The sequence below is a fragment of the Gopherus flavomarginatus genome, assembly GCF_025201925.1.
Source record: "Gopherus flavomarginatus isolate rGopFla2 chromosome 13 unlocalized genomic scaffold, rGopFla2.mat.asm SUPER_13_unloc_1, whole genome shotgun sequence".
In the NCBI taxonomy this organism is placed as follows: domain Eukaryota; kingdom Metazoa; phylum Chordata; order Testudines; family Testudinidae; genus Gopherus; species Gopherus flavomarginatus.
In genome coordinates this window covers 4323010-4345062 of record NW_026114609.1, presented here as the reverse complement: position 1 = coordinate 4345062, position 22053 = coordinate 4323010, and the positions used below count along the sequence as shown (strand labels likewise).

Genomic DNA, 22053 nt, shown 5'->3' with positions numbered 1-22053 from the left:
CAAAATGATCTGTTCAAATTGGAGAAATGGTTTGAGGTAAACAGGATGAAGTTCAATAAAGATAAATGCAAAGTCCTCCACTTAGGAAGGAACAGTCAGTTTCACACATACAGAATGGGAAGAGACTATCTAGGAAGGAGTATGGCAGAAAGAGATCTAGGGATCATAGTGGACCACAAGCTTAATATGAGTCAACAGTGTGATACTGTTGCAAAAAAAGCAAACGTGATTCTGGGATGCATTAACGGGTGTGTTGTAAACAAGACACGAGAAGTCATTCTTCCGCTTTACTCTGCGCTGGTTAGGCCTCAACTGGAGTATTGTCTCCAGTTCTGGGCACCGCATTTCAAGAAAGATGTGGAGAAATTGGAGAGGGTCCAGAGAAGAGCAACAAGAATGATTAAAGGTCTTGAGAACATGACCTATGAAGGAAGGCTGAAGGAATTGGGTTTGTTTAGTTTGGAAAAGAGAAGACTGAGAAGGGACGTGATAGCAGTTTTCAGGTATCTAAAAGGGTGTCATCAGGAGGAGGGAGAAAACTTCTTCACCTTAGCCTCCAATGATAGAACAAGAAGCAATGGGCTTAAACTGCAGCAAGGGAGATTTAGGTTGGACATTAGGAAAAAGTTCCTAACTGTCAGGGTAGTTAAACACTGGAATAGATTGCCTAGGGAAGTTGTGGAATCTCCATCTCTGGAAATATTTAGAAGTAGGTTAGATAAATGTCTATTAGGGATGGTCTAGACAGTATTTGGTCCTGCCGTAAGGGCAGGGGACTGCATTTGATGACCTCTCGAGGTCCCTTCCAGTCCTAGAGTCTATGAGTCTATGTCTCTTCCCCTCTTTCATAGTTTCTTCCAACTTGATAGGAAGCTCCTTTGATACAATGTGAGTCAAGCAGTGTCCATTGTCTCTGTGCTATCTCAGAGAAGCCTACATTATACAAGGTTCCTGAGATAGTCCTTGGGAATGTGGATACCTTCAATGGGCCAGCAGCGAGTCTGGCTCCTCCTTTGTCGCACCTGAAAGGCTGGTGGTGGGCATTTCTCAACCTCATGACATATCTCAGTAACGCATGGAAAGCAAAACTTCATAACTTCCCAACTAATGCGAGCACACACAATCCAACAAGATATTAATGTTCAACAGATCAAGACTTTTGAAATGATACCTCACCAGGCAGACTTTGTACAAACCATGTCATCATTATATGAGAGTGGTGAATATGGGGCTTCCAGGTGCTGCTTTGAGCACAGCGTACCACACCTGGGCTTCCACTGCAATGGAGACGTGCCCTCAGAGTCCATCTCTCCTGGGATAAAGATGGCAGCATGGCTGGCCTGGGTCATCTGACTTGGGCTCATGGACATAAAGCTCAGAGGCTAAAAACTGTGGTGCAGATATTTGTGTTCACACTGAAGTCTGGGTTCAGAAACCCTCACCGGGCCTCAGAGGTTGGGCTAAAGCCCCTATGTCTGCACTGTAATTTTATAGAGGTTTGGAGGGAGTTTAGCAAGTGGAAATGGTAAAACCACATTGAGGGGACTGGACCACTGACCTATCAGCTCTTAACACCCAAACTTTCAGTAACTCTATTAACAGTGCCTGTGAGTGTAATTTAAACCATAGGCCCATCTAGCTCTGAATCTTGTCTTCTGACAGTAGCCAATACCAGGTGCCCTAAAAGCCACTCCCCAAGACACCACTGGGAGTTGAACCCAGGATCTCCTGTTTACAAAACAGATACTTTAACCAACTAAGCCATGGCGCCTGCTGTTATTTAAAGCATTGTGTTTGCACACACCTGACTCTCTGACAAGCCCCACTGGGCCCTGACAAGTGTTGCTAGTGTTTGGCTTCTGTAAAGCAGAGGAGCAGGTGAAGTTTTGCTCCCAAGGTGTGTGTGTGATTCTTTGGACAGGTCTACACTACAAAATTAGATTGGTCTAATTACATTACTTAGGCTGGCAATGCAGTTCTATCAAGGTAATCCCAGTGTAGATAGCAGCTCAGCTGTTAGAACTTTCTGGAGTTATGAAAGGGGAGGGGCCCAGGCTTTGCAGCAGGAATGCAGGGCAGGTGAGTTCATGGCGGGCATTATGGGATACTGGTGGAGGCCAGTTATGGCAATATGATAACCAGCAGCATTTACACTGACAATTTGTCACTTTAAGTTTGCTGCAAAAAGCTCCAGGCCTCTTGTCGAAGTGATTTTATTTTGTCACCAAAACAGGGCAGTTTTGTCGCCAGACGCGGCATTGCAGCGTGTACACCAGCCACAAGCTGCCAACCGAGGGAGTGTTGTGTGTTTTTCACACATCTAAGCAATATAATGATGCTGAAATAACTTTGTAGTGCAGACCTGGCCAAAGATTCACACACACACAACCTGCAAGGAAAACCTCATCTGCTCCTCTGCTTTGCAGAATTCAAACACATGCAAAGTTTATCAGTCCCCAGTGGGGATGGCAGGGAGTCAAGTGTGAGCAGACACTGTATTTTACCTACAGGAAGGTACCATGGCTTAGCTGGTTAAAGCCCCTGTTTGGTAAACAGGAGATCCTTGGTTCAACTCCCAGTGACGCCTTGTTGAGTAACTCTTGGGGCACCTGGTATTGGCTACTGTCAGAGGACAAAACACAGAGCTAGATGGACTTTTGGTCCACCCCAGTATGGCTGTTCTTATGGTTTAAATTACACTCACAGGCATTGACAATAGAGTTACTGAAAGTTTGGGAGTTAAGAGCTGATAGATCAGTGTTCCAAGCTGCTTGCAGATGACCCCATCTCTCTGGGACAGGGGCAGGTCTGGGCTCTCACACCAAATGGCTCATTGTGGCTGCCAAAATCTGTGAGCAGCTCATTTAGTTTCCAGAGGATTGAGTCCTGTTTTGTGCACCGTGTGTGAGAATGAAAATCCTAAACCACCCTTTGAAATAACAAATGCAGCAGGACGTGTTATTGTCCCTGCCTCAAAGCAGACAGACCAATGGAGAAATGCCATTGAATCCACGGTAGTACTCCACTGCCATTTTACCTTTTTTGCTTGCTAAACTCCCTCCCAACCTTGTGGAGTCCAGAGCCCGGTATTCAGCCTGAGCCAAGATATCTACACTGCAAATTTACCACCCCACAGCCCAAGCCCTGGGAGCCTGAGCTTGCATGGGACAGCCCTGGGTGTTTCATTGCAGTGTGGACATAGCCTAGCATTATGTCTACACTGCCATTAACACACCCAAGTCACTATTCTCAAACACTGGGTCAGCTGATTGAGGCTTGTGGGGCTTGTGCTGCAGGGTTATAAAATTACAGTGCAAACCCTTGGGTTTGAGCCAAGCCTCCGAGACCCCTCGAAGGGTGAGGGTCTCTGAGTCTAGGCTCCAGTTTGAGCCCCAGGAATCCAAATCAGATCATCCAGGCCAGACAGGCCACAGGGATTTTGTCACAGTATAGATGCCCTCTCACAGTATGCCTACATTGCAACGTAAGCCCAGGGTTAGCAGAGGTCATGTCAGCAGCCCCAACACATAAACATAAACCATGAGGAAAAGACCCACTCCCAAATAAGCTGGGCAGTGTCCTTCCCCCTATGGTTCATAAGTCCAGCAACCAAAAGTCCTTTAACATGAACCATCCCCTCTCTGCACCCTACTCACAGCTGTTGTCCTTAGTCAGTGCAAGCCCAGAGGTGCCTTTGTACAGTTAACCTGCCATCCTGGGTGGAAAAGGGGGAAAATAAGATGGCACCATACTCACTGTGCTGTCTAGGGACTCACTCATCCCTCCACAGCCACTCTATCCTAAAGTTGGTCTAACATCTAGATTTTAGTATGAGGACCCAGGCCCTAGCCCACTTGGCTTTGGAACCCCTGTCCACTGCCTAGCAAGTGCTATTGAATTGAGAGTGAGTCCCTCAGTCGGGGTCTGCCAAGTACAGTTGTGCTGCCCTCGATTCACACAACAAGGATAACAATGCTTTATTTCTCCTTCCCCAAAAACAAGGAGACTGGGAATCCAACACCAGGCAAAAGTGATCATTTCGGCAAGCAACCCAACATATTTCCAACATACCGTAAAATCCACATGCAGATTCATACATGAAACCTTGCAAGAAAATCTTCCTGAGGCGGGGGTCTGAAGCACCTGCTGCTGGAGGGAAGGAGGGAGCTGTGGGTTGGGATTGAGGGGCACTGGGAATAGGAGGGGGCTGTGGGTTGGGACAGAGGAGAAGGGTGAAGAGGAGTAGGCTCTGGTGGGGAGAGAGGAGCAGTGTGCATAGGAGGGACTAAGGGTTGGGACTGAGGGGCACTGGGAAAAGAGGGGACATGGGTTTAGGCTGAAGAGCATCCTCGTTTGGGGATCCAGCAGGAAAGGGGAAGGCAGCAGGTGATTCTAGTTCCTTAGGAATATTCTCTGTTTGTATGTGTGTGTGTGCAGGGAAGGAACATGCTATATGCCCAGAGGCCTTTATTCTTCCAGGCTGCAAGGACAAAGGGGCTGTCAGGAAGTTGCCCCTTCAAACCCACACAGAAGAAGGCCCTTCTGAGGAAACGGAAAATCCTGAAGAGAAGAAGTAACATCAAAGAGGACTCCAGAAAGACAGTCAAGAGCTTGGTGAGTAGTTTATCACCTGACCAGGGACTTGAACGCTGAACCCTCAGATTAAAAGTCTGATGCTCTACCAACTGAGTTAGCCAGGCTCACAAGGAACCAGAGCAACTTGGTGCAGAGGAAAAGCTAGTGAAGAAAACAAGTGCAAGAAACAATAGGGGAAGCCTGCTGCTCTCACTGGCCTGGTCAATACTACGAGTTTATATTGAATTTAGCAGCATTAAATCGCATTAACCCTGCACCCATCCACACAACAAAGCCTTTTATATCGATATAAAGGGCTCTTAATACCAACATCTGTACTCCTCCCCGATGAGGGGAGTAGCCCTGAAATTGGTATTGCCATGTTGGATTAGAGTTAGTGTGGCTGCAATTCGACGGTATTGGCCTCCGGGCACTATCCCACAGTGTACCATTGTGACTACTCTGGACAGCAATCTGAACTTGGATGCACTGACCAGGTAGACAGGAAAAGCCCCATGAACTTTTGAATTTCATTTCCTGTTTGCCCAGCGTGGAGCGCCGATCAGCTCAGGTGACCATGCAGTCCCAGAATCAAAAAAGAGCTCCAGCATGGACCGTATGGGAGATACTGAAGCTAAGGCTTTTTCTCAGCTCATTTCACCATCCTCTATCCTGCTGGTGTTGAGTTTATCGCAGGTTTTACCCAAAATTGGGCTAGCTAGTAAGTGTAGGGAGGACTAATAACCCACCAGAGTTTGGCAGAAAGCAGCACATTTATTATACTCACAGCTAAGCTCAAAAAAAGAAGGGGGGGAGTGTCACACTCACACTTGCATACTCACGCTCCCAGGACAGGCACAGCAGTGGAGATGTCAGGATTCTGCAAGGTAAGTGTCCCACAGCGCAGCTATGGACAGTGCAATGAAGGTAAGTCTTCCTGAGGCACAGTGAAATACAACGCAGAAATCCACTGGCCAGGCGGTCCGAGCAAAGGGCATTCACTGGAGGTACAAGCCTGTGAGTGCTCTCCTGAGCACATGGCTCCTTCTCCTTTTAAGGACCTGCACCTAATGGTCTGCAACTAGAGATGACTTGGCTGCATCTGGTTGGTCACACTCCACCTTGGGCAGTGTCCATGCTCTGGGGTTGTGAGTGCTGCCTAATTAGAGTCCCAGACACCTTGTCTACCTGGAAGCTCTTCTGCTCTTCAACCAGCCCATTCATCCCTCCAGTAGTCCAGGAGTGAGCGGGAAGGGTAAAGCCACTTCATGGGCATTCAGAGAGGGAGAGGAGACAAAAGCAGGAGCAGGGGAAGTATGACAGACCTTTTGAGCATAGAAATCACTGCTGCTCCTACAACAGCAGGGACAGGCCAGTAGGAGCTGGGAAAATTAAGCCCTCATTGTTTCTGCCTGGATTCAAACCAGAGGCCTTTTACATGTTAAGTAAACATGCTAACCACTACACTACAGAAACTCTGTCCCAGAGTTCTGCCCCGCCCTTCATAAGAACATAAGAATGGCCATACTGGGTCAGACCAAAGGTCCATCCAACCCCACATCTTATCTGCCAACAGTGGCCAATGCCAGGTGCCCCAGAAGAACTGACCCTAACAGGTAATGATCAAGTGATCTCTCTCCTACCATCCATCACCACCCTCTGACAAACAGAGGCTAGGGATACCATTCCTTACCCATCCTGGCTAATACCCATCCATGGACTTAACCTCCATTAATTTATCTGGAAAAAGAAGGAAGAGTACTTGTAGCACCTTAGAAAATGAACAAATTTATTTGAGCATCAGCTTTCCTGGGCTAAAACCCACTTCATTGGATGCATGCAGTGTAAAATACAGTAGGAAGATATATATATATATATATACACACACACACAGAGAACATGAAAAAATGGATGTTGCCATACACACTATAACAAGAGTGAGCACTTAAGGTGAGCTGTTATCAGCAGGAGAAAAAACCTTTTGTAGTGATAATCGGGATGGCCTATTTCCAACAGTTGACAGGAAGGTGTGAGTAACAGTAGGGGACAAATAAACATGGGGAAATAGTTTTACTTTGTGTACTGACCCATCCACTCCCAGTCTTTATTCAAGCCTAATTTAATGATGTTCAGTTTGCAAATTAATTCCAATTCAGCAGTCTCTTGTCGGAGTCTGTTTTTGAAGTTTTTTTGTTGTAATATTGCGACTTTTAGGTTTGTAATCGAGTGACCAGGGAGATTGAAGTGTTCTCTGACTGGCTTTTGAATGTTATAATTCTTGACATCTGATTTGTGTCCATTTATTCTTTTATGCAGAGACTGTCTGGTTTAGCCAATGAAGGAAGGGGCTGGATTCAATGGTTCCTTCCAGTGCTAGGAGATAGGGTACATCCATTATCTTTTTTTTTTCTTACTGCACATCAGACCCAGGACTTCCACCCAGCAGTTCTTGGGGCCCTGGGACAGAACTGAGTTTCACTGGCAGCAGTGAGGAAGAACGGTTGGGACTGAGCTGTCTGGGGAATATTTTAATCCTTATTTAATTTTCAGAGGATTAAATCAATGCAGCTTCCATTTCTCCGTCTTTCCCAAGGAAATAATGTTTCTGTGTGAAGTACTCAAACCTTTTAATAATAAGAAGTGAAATGAAATGGCCACATGATAGCAACAGAATCTAAGAAATTTGTTAGTTTCTAGGGTGCCACACATACTCCTGTTCTTTTTGAGGAAACAGACTAACACAGCTGCTCCTCTGAAACCTAAGAGATGAGAAGCCATGTTCTTGTTCAATGAGCATTGAAGCTGAAAAGGGAGATGTTTTCTCTTTGACTTCTAGGCCCCCACTTCTAATCCACTACACACCCCTTTCCTCCTGCAGCCAGAAAGAGAACCCCACAATCATGCTAGTAGCACCCTCTGACCCTGCAATGAAAGAGAAGCTCTGAGACCCCTGTGCTGTCCCATCACCTCTTTGCTCAAACTGCCCTTGAAACCCAATGGGGTTTCCTTGGGCAGTTTTGACTCACTCCCAGAAAGGGTGCACTTTTAGGAGCAAGTTCCAAATAGTGCAATTAACCAGCCAGAAGGGGCAGCAGATGTCAGTGTAGGAGCCATTGAAATAACTCTGCACTTACTTAGATGCAGACATAACAAGCTCTATGGTTGGTAAACTTACAGAGGCTCTGCTCTTGCTCATGAACTAGCAGCCCATGACCTGTAAACAGCTGCCATTTGAATGCATCTGAAAGTTACAAGGAACAATGACCTGTGTTACAGGAAGGTTAACATTTGTTAGAGCCCCAATTGATACTTTGCGCATGAAGAGAGGTTTGAATGTGACACAGGGAGTTTGGTAAATCTTGGTTATTTTATTTTTGTAACAGGCTCCTATCCATCTCCAGTAGAGTTTTCAGTCCCCATGGCAACTTATTTACCAAATGTAATAGAAACTAGTCCATTCCTCCCAAGTGGATGTGGTTCTTGTTCTTCTGCACATTGTAGCCCATGGAGGCCAAGGACCTGCAAATGTGTCTTCATTTAATTGATGAAAACAAACCTAGACACTTAGAGGATTGGAAGTGATTTCAGCTGGGGGACATGTTTGCTAGGTTTTTACACACTTGTACAGGAAAGCATTGAGTGTGTTTATTCATTTCAGGGACCCCTATTTAGTGGAGCTCCTGAACATACTGGAAACAAAATTATTTTTAATTGGAAGAACAGGTTTGCAAGGGAGCACTTGGATTTGAACCAAAGACCACTTGATCTGCAGTCAAACACTCTACCACTGAGCTATACCCCCATGCCATTTACAAAGGCAAGTCAGTGATCTTAAGGATTTTGAAGGACTGGCTCCGCCTCAGAGAGCTCCTTTTCTATTCCCAGACCACAGGGGTTTTAAAAATGGGGTTTGATTAAACTTTATATATACATGTAGACACCACAGCTTGCACACCCACCAACATAGCTTCCCCCAGTGACATAGCTACCACCTCTCGGGGAGATGGATTAACTGCACGGACGGAACAGCTCTCTCCCCTCCACTTAGAGCATCTTCATTATTTATAAATAGGTGGGAAATAACCTCCTGAATGGACAGGAACCAATTTATCAAATATTGCTGTGTCTGCATTCAATATGGGGAACTGGTCATATTGGGCTAGGTTAGTAGGAGCATTGCAAGCAGATCGAGGGAAGTGATTATTCAGCACTGGTGAGGCCACATCTGGAGCATTGTGTCCAGTTTTCGCGCCCCCCCCCCTCAATACAGAAACAAATTGGAGAAAGTCTAAGGGAAGGGCAACAAAAATGATTAGGGGACAGAGGACTTACAAGAAGAGGCTGAGGGCAGGGCCGCCCAGAGGGGTGGCAGGTGGGGCAATTTGCCCCAGGCCCTGCAGGGGCCCCCATGAGAATATAGTATTCTATAGTATTGCAACTTTTTTTTATGGAAGGGGCCCTGAAATTATTTTGCCCCAGGCCCTCTGAATCCGGTGGGCGGCCCTGCCCAGACCATGGTGCTGTCCCCCCACTCCACCCCCTTCACTCATTCTCCTCCCTCTGAGGCCCCACCTGTGCTCTGCCCTCACTCTCATTTGGCCACTTCCCACACCTGCTCTTCCTCTTTGGCTGAGGCCTGCTGGTCCACCTTTTGCTCACTCCTCTCCTCCCCCAAGGCCTGCTCGCGCCTCTCCACCCTGTACCCCAAGGTCTGCCTGCTGCCCACACCTCTCTGCCCCCTCCCCTGAGACTCACCCTGCTCATTGCCCACACCTCTCTGAGCCCTCCCCTGAGACTCACCATACCCACTCCTCTCTGCCCCCTCCCCTGAGACCCCCCTGCCCACACCTCTCTGCCCCCTCCTCTGAGACCTGCCCTGCCCACACCTCTCTACCTCCTCCCCTGAGACTCACCCTGCCCATTGCCCACACCTCTCTGAGCCCTCCTCCGAGACCTGTCCTGCCCACACCTCTGTGCCCTCTCCCCTGAGACTCACCCTGCTCATTGCCCACACCTCTCTGAGCCCTCCTCTGAGACCTGTCCTGCCCACACCTCTCTGCCCCCTCCCCTGAGACTCACCCTGCCCATTGCCCACACCTCTCTGAGCCCTCCCCTGAGACCCCCCTGCCCACACCTCTCTGCCTCCTCCCCTGAGACTCACCCTGCTCACCACCCACACCTCTCTGCCCCCTCCCCTGAGACTCACCCTACCCACTCCTCTCTGCCCCCTCCCCCGAGACTCACCCTGCCCACCACCCACACATCTCTGCCCCTCCCCTAAGACCTGCCCTGCCCACTGCTTGTACCTCTCTGCCCCCTCCCCTGAGACCCACCCTGCCCATTGCTCACACCTCTCTGCCCCCTCCCCTAAGACTAGCCCTGCCCACCACTTGCACCTCTCTGACCCTCCCCTGAGACCTGCCCTGTCAACTGCTTATACCTCTCTGACCCCTCCCCTGAGGCCGGCCCTGCCCACCACCCACATCTCTCTGCCTGCTCCCCTGGCCTGACCTGCCCACCGCCCACACCTCTCTGCCCCTCCCCTGAGACCCACCCTGTCCACCTCTTTCTTTGGTCATCTGTTGTTATTCATTGAAACATCAAGGATGGAATAAAAAGCTGAGTTTACTCCAGGGTGAGGAAAGAAAGGAGCCACCAACCCTCTGGCAAAGCCCTGGGGATATGGCGGGAAGGGGACTGTCTGAATGATCAAGGCAGGAAATGGACAAGGTACAGCAACGTCATTAACCACGAACACACTCTCCTCATGCTCCAGCCAGAAGGGAAAGGAGCAGGAATTCTTGCTGTTCAGCCATGGACACACTTACACAACGGCACAGCAGTGTGTGCGTTGTGGAAGCTGGTCTGAGGAAACAACTGGAATTGATCACTCAGTGAGAACAGAACTAGAGGGCAGTGAGAGCCACATGTCAAGCAAGTAGTTGTGGCTGAGTGGTTAAGGTGATGGGCTAGAAATCCATTGGGGTCTCCCTGTGCAGGTTCAAATCCTGCCAATTATGGAGGAAGCTGTGGTTCTTCTGCTTTGATGGAGCTGAGTCTTGTCTCATTCTTAAGCTATGTCTAGATGAAAGAGTAACATGGCTTTAGTTAAAGTGTTTTAATTGAACAGCTGTTGCATGTCCACCCTATGCCCTGTGTCACCAGAGCACATCCATGCTAGCATCTCTTGGATGGCCACAGAGAGTAGTGCATTGTGGTAGCTATCCCATTGTGCAACTGGCTGCAGGGTGCTTTGGGAAGGGTTTGCAATGCCTCACAGGCTGGTACAGCATCACATGATACAGTTTTCTGTTCCATGGGCATCCTACTAGATTTCCAGCTGCTTTTCAACTGCAATGTGCATGCTGGGGTAGAGACAGTGTGTGTGGGGAGGAGAGACAGTGTGTGTGTTGCGGAAGAGTGAGTGTGTCGGCACACTGTCTCTAAGTTCAGACAGCTGCTGGAAGCAACCAGTCCTGAGGCAGGGGACAGCCCCAACATCAGCCCCTCTTCTCTCACTGGCTCAGCTCAGCACAGCACAGCACTCTCTGTCACACACACACACATACACGTACACACTGCTGCCTGCTTAGCTCTGTGTCAGGGGTGCTGGAACAGGGGGGTTAGAGGGCCATGGCCCCACCACTCTTTACTGGCTGTTAGGACAAATGATGGAGGGGGGGAAGGGTGCAGTCTTGGGGAAGAGGCGTTCTGTGGGTGTGGCCTCGAGGGGAGAGGTACTGTGAGTGGAGGTCCTTAGGGAAGGAGTGTCATGGGGGTGCCACAGTTCGGATAACAGTGCCCCCCCCCCCACTGTAAGGAAGCTTCTGCCGCCCCTGCTCTGTGTTCACAGAGCGGGAGAGAGCAGCATCCACAGCAGTGATTTGCTCCCCAGGGCTCCGGCAGGGGGGCCTGGGAGGTGATTTAAAGGGCCCGGGGTCCAACTGCACCAGGGAGCCCTGGGCCCTTTAAATCACCAGCCTGGGGAAGACGGGCCGGGCTGGCACAGCGTACTGGCTCTTGCCAGTACCTCATACTGTAACATACCGGCTTACTTTCACCTCTGGAAGGTCCTCACGTGGGTCAATAACTGGTTAAAAGATAGGAAACAAAGGATAGGACTAGATGGTCAGTTTTCAGGATGGAAACAGGTATCTTGTGGTGTCTGTACTGGGACCAGGACTAGTCAACATATTAATAAATGATCTGCTGAACAGTGAGGTGACAAAATTTGCAGATGATCCAAAACTACTGGCTTGCTTCCTAGAATGAACGCTCCTTGAGTGGGGTGATCCACAGGGAGTAGCTCAAACCTCCAAAGTGCCTGGCCAGGGGCAGGACATTAGCACAGCAAGGGAGGGGTGTGGCAGTGACATCACAAAAGCCTTTTGCAGGACCTCAGACTATTGGTCAAAGGTGGTGGGGAGGTGATGACCTCACAGAGAGATGCTGACATCAGCCAGGCAGGAGAGGGGTGAGGGGCCAGGGAAACCTCAGAGACCCCTGTGGCTTTGCTTCAGCAAGTCTCCTTCTCCAGGTCTCTCTTTGAGGACTGAGAGAGTATTCGGGTTCACGTACGTGAGCGCCAGGAGGAATCTCTTTCAAGTTTTCTCCTTCCCTTTGCCTGATTTTACTAGAAAACAGCCATTCCTGTTTAGAAGGTAAGAGCCTCCTCGAGGTTTGAAACCTGTCCAGTCTGATCAGTCTGGAGACAGCTGAATGCTAGGCATGGAAAACATGAGGTTAAGGAGGCAGAATTTTATTCCACACCTGAGATTTTGTCCCTTAGAATCACTGGGGACATTAGGGTTTGTCCTTTTTGTTTCACTTTTTCCTCCATCCATCCCTTCCTCCTTTCTCTTTGTCTCTTGCTTTTGTCCTTTCACCTGTTCCCCTCCCAACACCAAGAGTAAAGTGTGTGTGTGTGTGTGTGTGTGTGCGTGTGTGTGTGTGTGTTGCGGGGGAGTGCTCTGTAGCTCCCACTCTGGGAGGTCCACCCAAAAATGTGCGGCTGAGATAATGCTCAGGCAGTGATCCCCACCGGTGACCTGGGCCATACTTTGGGCTCTCTGGTGAGAACCCTCAGCCTCCCATCCTGAGTCTCTACCCTGATTGGTTGAGCAGGGGATTATTGACAAGGAGGAGACTCAGGTCCTTGTTCTTCTCTTTTAAGACCAAGTAAATAAGTCGTAACCAGTCATATGTTTGAAGAATTTTGCTGCTTCTCTGCATTAATGGTCTCTGAGCAGTTCGTGATTCTCTCTAACATTGCAGTTCTCCTCAGATACTTGCTGAATAATTACTGTGCACTGTTGTTGGTCTTGAGCTCACGTGAGAGCACTTTACTCAGGTCATTCCATGTATGAAATTCAAGATCTGATGGTTAGTTTCAAAATCAGGGCTCTTGAGTCCTTTTCCCTACTCTGCCACTGACTGGCTGTGAGACCTAAGACAAGTCAATTCTCCTTTCTCAGCCTTAGCTTCTCCCTCTTTCAAGTAGGGATAATAATGATTCGGTCTTACCTACCTCAACACACACACTGTCTCTCCTCGCACACAAACAGTCTCTGCAGTTGAAAGGCAGCTGGCAATCTAGTAGGATACCCGTGGAACAATGGGATAGAGAAACCTGAATCACTGAAAGTACAGCCATGAAGACAAGACACACCAGCCTTTCCTAGCTGGCAAAAATCATACCTCCACAGAAAGACCCCTATGGTGTCATACCCCAGCTCCCTAAGCCCTCAGCCACAACCACTTAACACAGGGGCCTTTCTACACTCTGGTTCTGTTCTCACTGAAGAGTCATTTCCAATTGTTTGCTCAGACCAGCTTCCCCAGCACACTCACTGCTGTGCAACTCTGTACATGTGGCCATGGCTGAACAGCAAGAATTCCTGCCCATTTCCCTACTGGCTGGATTATGGTTAGAGTGTGTTTGTGGTTAATGATGTCACTGTAGATTGTTCTTTTCCTGCCTTGGGAATTCAGACAGTCCCTTTCCCAACATATCTCCAGCACATCAGACCCTGGCTGGGTCTCCTGCGCAGTGGAAAACATCCCTTGTTTGGTGCTGCCAAGGGGAACGTGCAGAGCTGAGACGCCCCTCAGCTTGGATCAAAGGGGGATGTTGGATGGAATTTATCACACAACGCTCCCTGCTCCCCAGAGCCCCATGGGGAGAATCTAGAGAAGGGAGAGTCATTTCTCCCCTGCACTCCCAGAAGAGCTGCTAGGACTCCTTCCTGCCAGCTACTCACCCCTGGTTTCCTCCTCAGCTCCTGGGATCTTTCTGCTCCAAAGGCTCCAGAGGCCTGGGGTGGGGAAGGCGGCACTGCACAGTCTGAAACACAAGGGAGGTTTCTGGGATTGAAGGAAGGAGCAGAAAATGGAGAGGAAAGAAACAGAGAGAAAACGCCTCATCTCTCTCCCCTCCCCGTCCCAGCAAGAAATGTTATCAAGGATCAGCATTAGGGGAAATGGTGCCCTGGGCAAAACTTGTACTTTAGCACTTCCCCATAGGCCCTGGACGATCCTCCTCCCCCTTTCCCCCCAGCTCCTGCACTCCCAACCCTTGCACCTCCTTCACCCCTATCTCCTGCCCCCTCTTGTGCCCTAACCCCTACACTGTGTCCCCTTTGCCCTTAAGTCCCACACTCCCCTCCTGCGCTACCAGGCACTGCCCCTCTCCTGCCCCCCTTCACCCCTAACCCCTGCACCCCCTCCTGCACCCACGTGGGGACACTGACCTGTGTGCATGGAGCAGCTAGCATTGCTGCCCGCTTCTCCCTGGAAGGCTGCTCCTACAGGCACCCCTAGGACCTGCGGGGGTGGGGTGCGGGGGCAAGAAGCGACATCATCCGAGCTCCCTGCATCCAGGTCGCTTTCCTCAGCCAGGCTGCATAAGGGGAGGGCAGAGAGCAGCAGCTTCTGATGCTCCCCTCACAGCACAGCCCAGGTGGGGAAAGTGACCAGGATGCATGGAGCACATAGTGTTGCTCCTCTCTCCCCCCAACTCCCTATGGGGCCATGGAGGAGCACTGGGGCAGGGGAGAGCAGTGAGCACCTTTGCACTGGCACACAGTGCCCTTTGACCCCCTGGAGCCCTGGGCGGCTGCTGGGGGACCCCACCCCTAAGGCCAGCCAGGCTCCCCAGCACAAATAGCAGAGAACACAGAAAGACTGGCCACACACTGAGCAGCGGTAGCCTGGGAAGCACATAATGGAGACTCGGGGGGGCTCAGCCTCCCCAAACCTTGTGTCACCAAGGGGCAGTGGAGCCCATGACTAGGGACCCAGGAGAAATTAGGTCCCCCTGGAAAAGTCTCCCCCATGTCAGCCCCAGGGCTGGAGGAGCTCTCACTCCGTGCTACGGCCCGGGGGCTGCAGAAGGGGCACAGAGCTTCTCTGGTCTTGGGGACACAGCGGGGCAGGGGTAAAGGAGTGACAGGGTGGGGCTAGTGGGGGAAGTGGTGGAACAGAGGTGACATAGTGGATGGGGCCGTGGGTGGAAGGTGTGGCAGGGGGCAGAGCCACAGACAGAAGTGAGGGGGCCTAGTTCCAGTGCTGGGGGCCCTGCACTTGTTCTCCCTTTCCCTGGGCTTTGGCATCACTAGCCCCTGCTTAACGTGTAGGGTTCAGTGGTCCCCAAAATGTGGGGCATGACTCCTAGGGGAACAAAGAGGAAGATTCATAGGGGCACCTCAGGGGCTGAGCCAGCCCCCATGGGGGGAGCACCAGTCAACCCGACTCTGTCCCAGCTCTTTTCCAACCCCACCCTCAGCCTGGGCCCCTGACTGCCAGCTCGGCCTTGACCCCCTTACCCCTGTCTGCACCCCTTTCTTCAGCAAGCAACACCCCACTCCCAGCCCCAGTTTTCAACTGTGGCTCCGAGGGCCCACAGCCATGGATAAGAGGGCACAGTGTGAAATGTTTGGGGACCACTGCTTTAGGGTGACGTTCTGAATCACTTCTATGCAGTCCAATAAAAGCTATTCCTCACCCATCAGGACCGACTAAGTATGTTCTGCTGCCCTTCACTCATGCAGGAAGGATAATAACATTTCATACCACTCAGTGCTAAAGTGATTTGTAACCCGCCACCAGCTAAAACTGGTCATTTTGTGGAAGCGGCCCCATGATGCTGCATACCTAGGCAGAGTAGGTGTGTCTATGCAAACATGGTCTGTTCCTGAAGCCTTTCCCACAGCTGGTCAGTACGTGTGAGGGGGGAGCTCATTCAGCCCCTGCTTCCGCTTAGTATTTAAAAATACCTTAGTGTCCCTATCTCTGCTGGCCTTAGATTTCTCATCCTGTCCATTTTCTAACATCTCAGATGAGGTGGCCAAGTGGTTAAGGTGATAGACTGCTAATCCATTGTGCTGTGCATGCATGGGTTTGAATCCCATCTTCATTGGATGCATTTAGTCTTCACTCCTCCTTTCTAGACAACCATCTCCTCCTTTGGTACAATGGCAGATCAAACAATGTTGTGTCCTGCCATACAAAAGCCTGCTTAGAAACCTCTTTGCTTTAAATAAAATGTCTAAATCTCAGATTTCTAATAAAAAATTTCTCTAGTCCTGTATGTCTTAGTTTTTATCTCAAAAGGTAACAGCCTCAAAATCTCCCCCAAACACCCTGAGACCTCCCCAAATTATTAAAATACCCCAGTTCTCAGCAAGGCCATGACAGTGACTCACAGCTAGAGTGTCTAGGCTAAGCTGTTCTGAAGGAGGCAACTCAAACATTTTCTCCCTACTTCCCTTGGCAAGGTCTGACTGGGAAAACAAAATTCCCCAAACTGAAAATTTTCAGCTGAAAAACCAGTACTAGCTATTTGGGGACTTTGGTCTGAATGTATTATTATTATTATCTTCTGATTTATGAATCAGTTTTGTCATACAGGTGTGTTTCCAGCTGTTGATTTGTGGGGGAGAGATGCCAAGTCATGATGTCTCTTCCCCTCTTTCATAGTTTCTTCCAACTTTCTAGAAAGCTCTTTTGCTATGATGTGAGTCAAGCAGTGTCCATTGTTGCTGTGTTATCTCGGTGAAGTCTGCATTGTTCACGGTTCCTGGGATAGTCCTTGGGACTGTAGCCACCTTTAATGGGCCAGCAGTGAGTCTGGCTCCTCAATTTTTGCACCTGAAAGGCTGGTGGGGGGCATTTCCCAACCTCATAACATATTTCTATAATGCACACAGAGCAAACTTCATAACTTCCCAAACCAATGTGAGCACACAGAATGCAAGAAGACATTAAGGTTCAACAGATGAACAGTTCAAGATTTTTAAAATGATACCTCACCAGGCAGACTGTGTTCAAATGTATCATCACTATATGAGAGTGGTGAATATGGGGCTTGCAGGGTGCTGCTTTAAGCACAGCGTGCCACACCTGGGCTTCCATTGCAATGGGAACGTACCCTTAGAATCCATCTCTCCCGGGATAAAGATGGCAGCATGGCTGGCCTGGGTCATCTGACTTGGGCTCATTATGCTAAAGCTGAGAGGCTAAAAACTGTGGTGCAGATATTTGTGTTCACACTGAAGCCTGGGTTCAGAAACCCTCACCCATCGTGGGGTCTCAGAGGTTGGGCTCAAGTCCATATGTCTGCACTGTAATTTTATAGTCTTGCAGTCCAAGTCCTATAACCCTGAGTCAGCTGACCCGGGCTTTGAGACAGGTGACCTGGGTGTTTTAATGATAGTGTAGACATAACATTAGGGCAGGTCTAGGAGCCCAGAAGGTTGGGAGGGAGTTTAGCAAGTGGAAATGGTAAAACCGCAGGGAAGTATTACCCTGGACTCATGGCAGTTCTCCATTGGTCTGTCTGCTTTTCAGGCAGGGATAATAACTGCCAGTGGTGCCCTGTTGAGTGGTTTTTGGGGCACCTTCTCTTGGCTGTTGTCAGAAGGACCTTTGGTCTAGCCCAGTGTGGGTTTTCTTATGGTTTAAATTACACACACAGGCTGCCAGATCTGTGGCCAGCTCATTTAGTTTATGCAGAGGGTTGAGTCCTGCTTTGTGCCCAGTGTCTGAGAATGAAAATCCTAAACCACCCTGTGAAATAACGAATGCAGCAGGATGTGCTATTGTCCCTGCCCCAAAGCAGGCAGACCAATGGAGAAATGCCATTGAGGCCAGGGTAATACTTCATTGCGGTTTTACCTTTTTTGCTTGCTAAACTCCCCCCAACTTTGAGGGGGCCCAGAGCCCAGTATTGAGCCTGAGCTGAGACATCTACACTGCAAATTTACCACCCCACGGCCAAAGCCTCGGGAGCCTGAGCTGGCATGGGGCAGCCCTGGGTGTTTCATTGCAGCGTGGACATAGCGTAGTATTATGTCTGCACTGTCATAAACACACCCAAGTCACTATTCTGAAACCATGGGTCAGTTGATTGAGGCTTGTGGGGCTCATGCTGCAGGGTTATAAAATTACAGTGTAGACACTTGGGCTTGAGCCCAGCCTCCGAGACCCCACAAGGGGTGAGGGTCTCCTAACCTGGGCTCCAGTCTGAGCCTAAATGTCTGCACTGCAGTTTTTAGCCTCACAACCTGAGCCCCAGGAGTCCAAGTCAGATGATCCAGGCCAGCCGGGCCACACTGCTTTTATTACGTTATAGATGCCCTCTCAGGGTGTGTCTACATTGCAATGTAAGCCCAGGGTTAGCAGAAGTCATGTCAGCAGCCCCAACGCATAAACATAAACCAAGAGGAAAAGACCCACCCCCCAAATAAGCTGGGCAGTGTCCTTCTCCCTACGGTTTTTAAGTCCAGCAACCACAAGTCCTTTAACATGAGCCATCCCCTCTCTGCACCCCACTCACAGCTGTTGTCCTTAGTTAGTGCAAGCCCAGAGATGCCTCTGTAGAGTTCACCTGCCACCCTGAGTGGAAAGGGGGGAAAATAAGAAGGCACCATACTCACTATGTTGTCTAGGGACGCACTCATCCCTTCACTGCCAGCCTGTCCTAAAACTGATCTAATCCCTAAATTTTAGTATTAGGACCCAGGCACTGGCCCATTTGGCTTTCGAACCCCTGTCCCCTGCTTAGCAAGTGCTATTGAACTGAGTGTGAGTCCCTCAGTCGGGGTCTGCCGAGCACAGTTGTGCTGCCCTCAATTTACACAAGGATAACAACGCTTTATTTCTCCTGCCCCAATAACAAGGAGACTGGGAATCCAACACCAGCCAAAGTGATCATTTCAGCATGCAATCCAACATATTTCCAACATACTGTAAAATCCACATGCAGACTCATACACGAAACCTTGCAAGAAAATCTTCCTGAGGGGGTCTGAAGCACCTGCTGCTGGAGGGAAGGAGGGAGTTGTGGGTTGGCACTGAGGGGCACTGGGAATAGGAGGGGGCTGTGGGTTGGGAGTGAGGGGGCAGTGGGTTGGGACAGAGGAGAATGGTGAAGAGGAGTAGGCTCTGGTTGGGAGTGAGAAGCAGTGTGCATAGGAGGGTCTGAAGTTTGGGATTGAGGGGCACTGGGAAAAGAGGGGACATGGGTTTAGGCTGAAGAGTGTCGTCATTTGGGGATCCAGCAGGAAAGGGGAAGGCAGCAGGTGATTCTAATTCCTAGGGATATTCTATGTATTTGTATGTGTGTGTGTGTGTGTGTGCAGGGAAGGAACATGCTATATGACCAGAGGCCTTTATTCCTCCAGGCTGCAAGGACAGAGGGGCTGTCAGGAAGCTGCCCCTTCAAACCCACACACAAAAAGTCCCTTCTGAGGAAAGGGAAAATCCTGAAGAGAGAAAGTTATGTCAAAGAAGACACCAGAAAGACAGTTTAAGATCTTGGTGAGTAGTTTATCACCTGACCAGGGACTTGAACCCTAGACCATCTGATTAAAAGTCTGATGCACTGCCAACTGAGCTTGCTAGACTCGCAAAGTAAAAGAGCAACTTGGTGTGGAGGAGAACTAGTCAAGAAAACAAGAGTGGGAAACAGTAGGGAAAACCTGCTGCTCTCTCTGGCCTGGTGAACACTACAAGTTTATATCTAATTTAGCAGCATTAAATCGCATTAACCCTGCACTCGTCCACACAACAAAGCCCTTTATATCGATATAAAGGGCTCTTAATACCGATATCTGTACTGATGAGGGGAGTAGTGCTGAAGTCGGTATTTGCCATGTTGGATTAGGGTTAGTATGGCCGCAATTCTGCGGTTTTGGCCCCCTTTGAGCTCTGCTTGCAAAGGCAATTAAGTCAGTGTTGTTTCAAATTCCTGCATTCTTTATTACTTCATCATAGAAACAGGGGGACAGTGCCACAGTAGCCCAGGAGGGGTGAGGGAGGAGGGAAGCAACGGGTGGGGTTGTTGCAGGGGCACCCCCTGGAATGGCATGCAGCTCTTCATTTCTGTGGGACGTCTGGGGCTCTGACCCAGAGTGGCCATTTGCCTCTCTTGTTCTTTAGTAGGCTTGCCTGATAGTCTGGACAGGACTTACTCTCCCTTTAGACAAAACTCAAAGAAGGGAATGACCTGGGGAGTTATTCCCATTTTTGTCCATGCACCCCTGGCCAGCCTCACCGAGGCCGGCCAGGAGCATCCATGACAGCAGCAGATGGTTCAGTATAACTGGTAACTGTCACTGTCAACTTGCAAAGCAGCAGACGGGACGGTATGGCTGGTAACCATCTGTCATGGTATAATCCCCACTTTGAATCTTAGCGTCCCAAAGATGGGGCACCAGCATGAATTCCTCTAAGCTCAATTACCAGCTTAGAACCTGTAGCCCTGCCACCAACCAGGAATTCCAGTGCCTGGTACACTCTGGTCCCCACAAAACCTTGCCCGGGGACCCCCAAGACCCAGACCCTCTGGATCTTAACACAAGGAAAGTAAACCCTTTCCCTCACCATTGCCTCTCCCAGACTTCCCCTCCCTGGGTTACCCTGGAAGATCACTGTGTGATTCAAACTCCTTGAATCACTAAACAGAGAGGACAATTCACCTTCCTCCCTCCTTCTCTCTCCCCCTCCCAAACTCTTCCTGAGAGAAAGTAATCTTAACACAGAGAGAAATTAGCCTCTCTCTCCCTCTTCCCTCCTTTCTCCCCAACAATTCCCTGGTGAACCCAGACCCCGTCCCCTGGGATCTCACCAGAATAAAAAAACAATCAGGTTCTTAAACAAGAAACTTTTAATTAAAGAAAGAAAAACAGTAAAAATTATCTTTGTAAATTTAAGATGGAATATGTACAGGGTCTTTCAGCTATAGACACTGGGAACACCCTCGCAGCCTAAGTATACAAGTACAAATTAGAATCTTTTCAGCAAAATACCAATTTGAACTCCTTTCAGCCAAATACACATTTGCAAATAAAGAAAACAACCATAAGCCTAACTCGCTTTATCTACCTAGTACTCACTATTCTGAACTTATAAGAGCCTGTATTGGAGAGAAACCTGGTTGCACGTCTGATCGCTCTGAGGCCCCAGAGTGAACAAGAACCAAACACTAACAGCACACACATAAACATCCCTCCCTCAAGATTTGAAAGTATCCTGTCCTCTGATCGGTCCTCTGGTCAGGTGACAGCCAGGCTCACTGATCTTGTTAACCCTTTCCAGGCAAAGAGATATGAAGCACTTCTGTTCTATTAACTCTTACTTATCTGTTTATGACAGCTCCCCTGGCTCCCAAGTTTGAGGGGAGGGGGGAACCGCCCCACAGCACTCGCCGGCAGCATGGCTGGGAGCCAGAGGAGTGGAGCATGCAGTGAGTGCGGGGGGCAGGGCTGGGGCGGAGCAGGGGCGGGGGGGGCCATGGCAAAGAGCCAGGCAGCCCCCCCTGCAGCAGCTCCCCACCCCAGCTCACCTCCGCTCTGCCTTCTCCCCTGAGCACGCTGGCGCCGCTCCACTTCTCCTGCCTCCCAGACTTGTGGTGCCAATCAGCTGTTTAGTGCGGCAAGCCTGGGAGGGGAGGAGAATTAGAGTGGGGGCAGCTTGCTCGGGGAGAAGACAGAGCAGAGGTGAGCTGAGACAGGGAGCGGTTCCCCTGCATGCCCCCACCCCCGTTACTTGCTGCGGGCAGCCCTCTCCCTGCACCCCCCAGCCCCCTGCCCCAGCTCACCTCCACTCCTACACTGCCTCTTCCCCCAAGACCCATCCTCCTGCTCGCTGCTCTCAGCCCCCTCCCCACCCTCACTCACCCTTACGGTCATTACAGAGTGGCAAGGTAGAGCTCTCCCATTTTTAAAAGTCCTGGGGTGTTGTTCCCCCGTGTTCAGGCACCACTGGGGCCCTGCACTTCACGCAGCTCTCCCTGATTTCAGCTGTTAGTGAGGGAGCCTCACTGCTAGCGCAGACTCGGCAGTTTCTTGGATGAGAGACACTGTCCCAAAGCAGGACTAATGCTTAGACCTGGTGATTAGTGATTTCAGATCTGTTGGCCTGCAGTAAGACTCTACAGTGAGTGTCAGTCAGCTCTGTTATTACACAGGGAAGAACAAA

At 49.8% G+C, this 22053-nt stretch overlaps 1 long non-coding RNA gene and 4 other non-coding genes across 6 annotated transcripts in view; 1 reads left to right on the top strand and 4 right to left on the bottom strand.

The window, feature by feature from the left end:
* Positions 1-22053, bottom strand: part of LOC127041005 (uncharacterized) — a 367956-nt gene that overhangs the window by 8742 nt on the left and 337161 nt on the right. Inside the window, exons 2-3 of one of the 2 annotated variants that reach the window (XR_007771589.1) lie at positions 7710-7816; positions 6750-6948 (exon numbers count right to left, since the gene is read on the bottom strand). The exons of the other annotated variant lie outside the window; for it this stretch is intronic. This is a non-coding gene — a long non-coding RNA (uncharacterized LOC127041005). Of the gene's footprint in view, positions 1-6749; positions 6949-7709; positions 7817-22053 lie in introns of those variants that run through there. 2 annotated transcript variants of the gene reach the window in all.
* TRNAT-UGU (transfer RNA threonine (anticodon UGU)) lies at positions 1698-1771 on the bottom strand. The gene has a single exon. It is a non-coding gene; the product is annotated as a tRNA-Thr (tRNA).
* Positions 4628-4700, bottom strand: TRNAK-UUU (transfer RNA lysine (anticodon UUU)). Its single transcript has one exon. It is a non-coding gene; the product is annotated as a tRNA-Lys (tRNA).
* Positions 8306-8377, bottom strand: TRNAC-GCA (transfer RNA cysteine (anticodon GCA)). The gene has a single exon. It is a non-coding gene; the product is annotated as a tRNA-Cys (tRNA).
* On the top strand, positions 10514-10595 carry TRNAS-AGA (transfer RNA serine (anticodon AGA)). The gene has a single exon. It is a non-coding gene; the product is annotated as a tRNA-Ser (tRNA).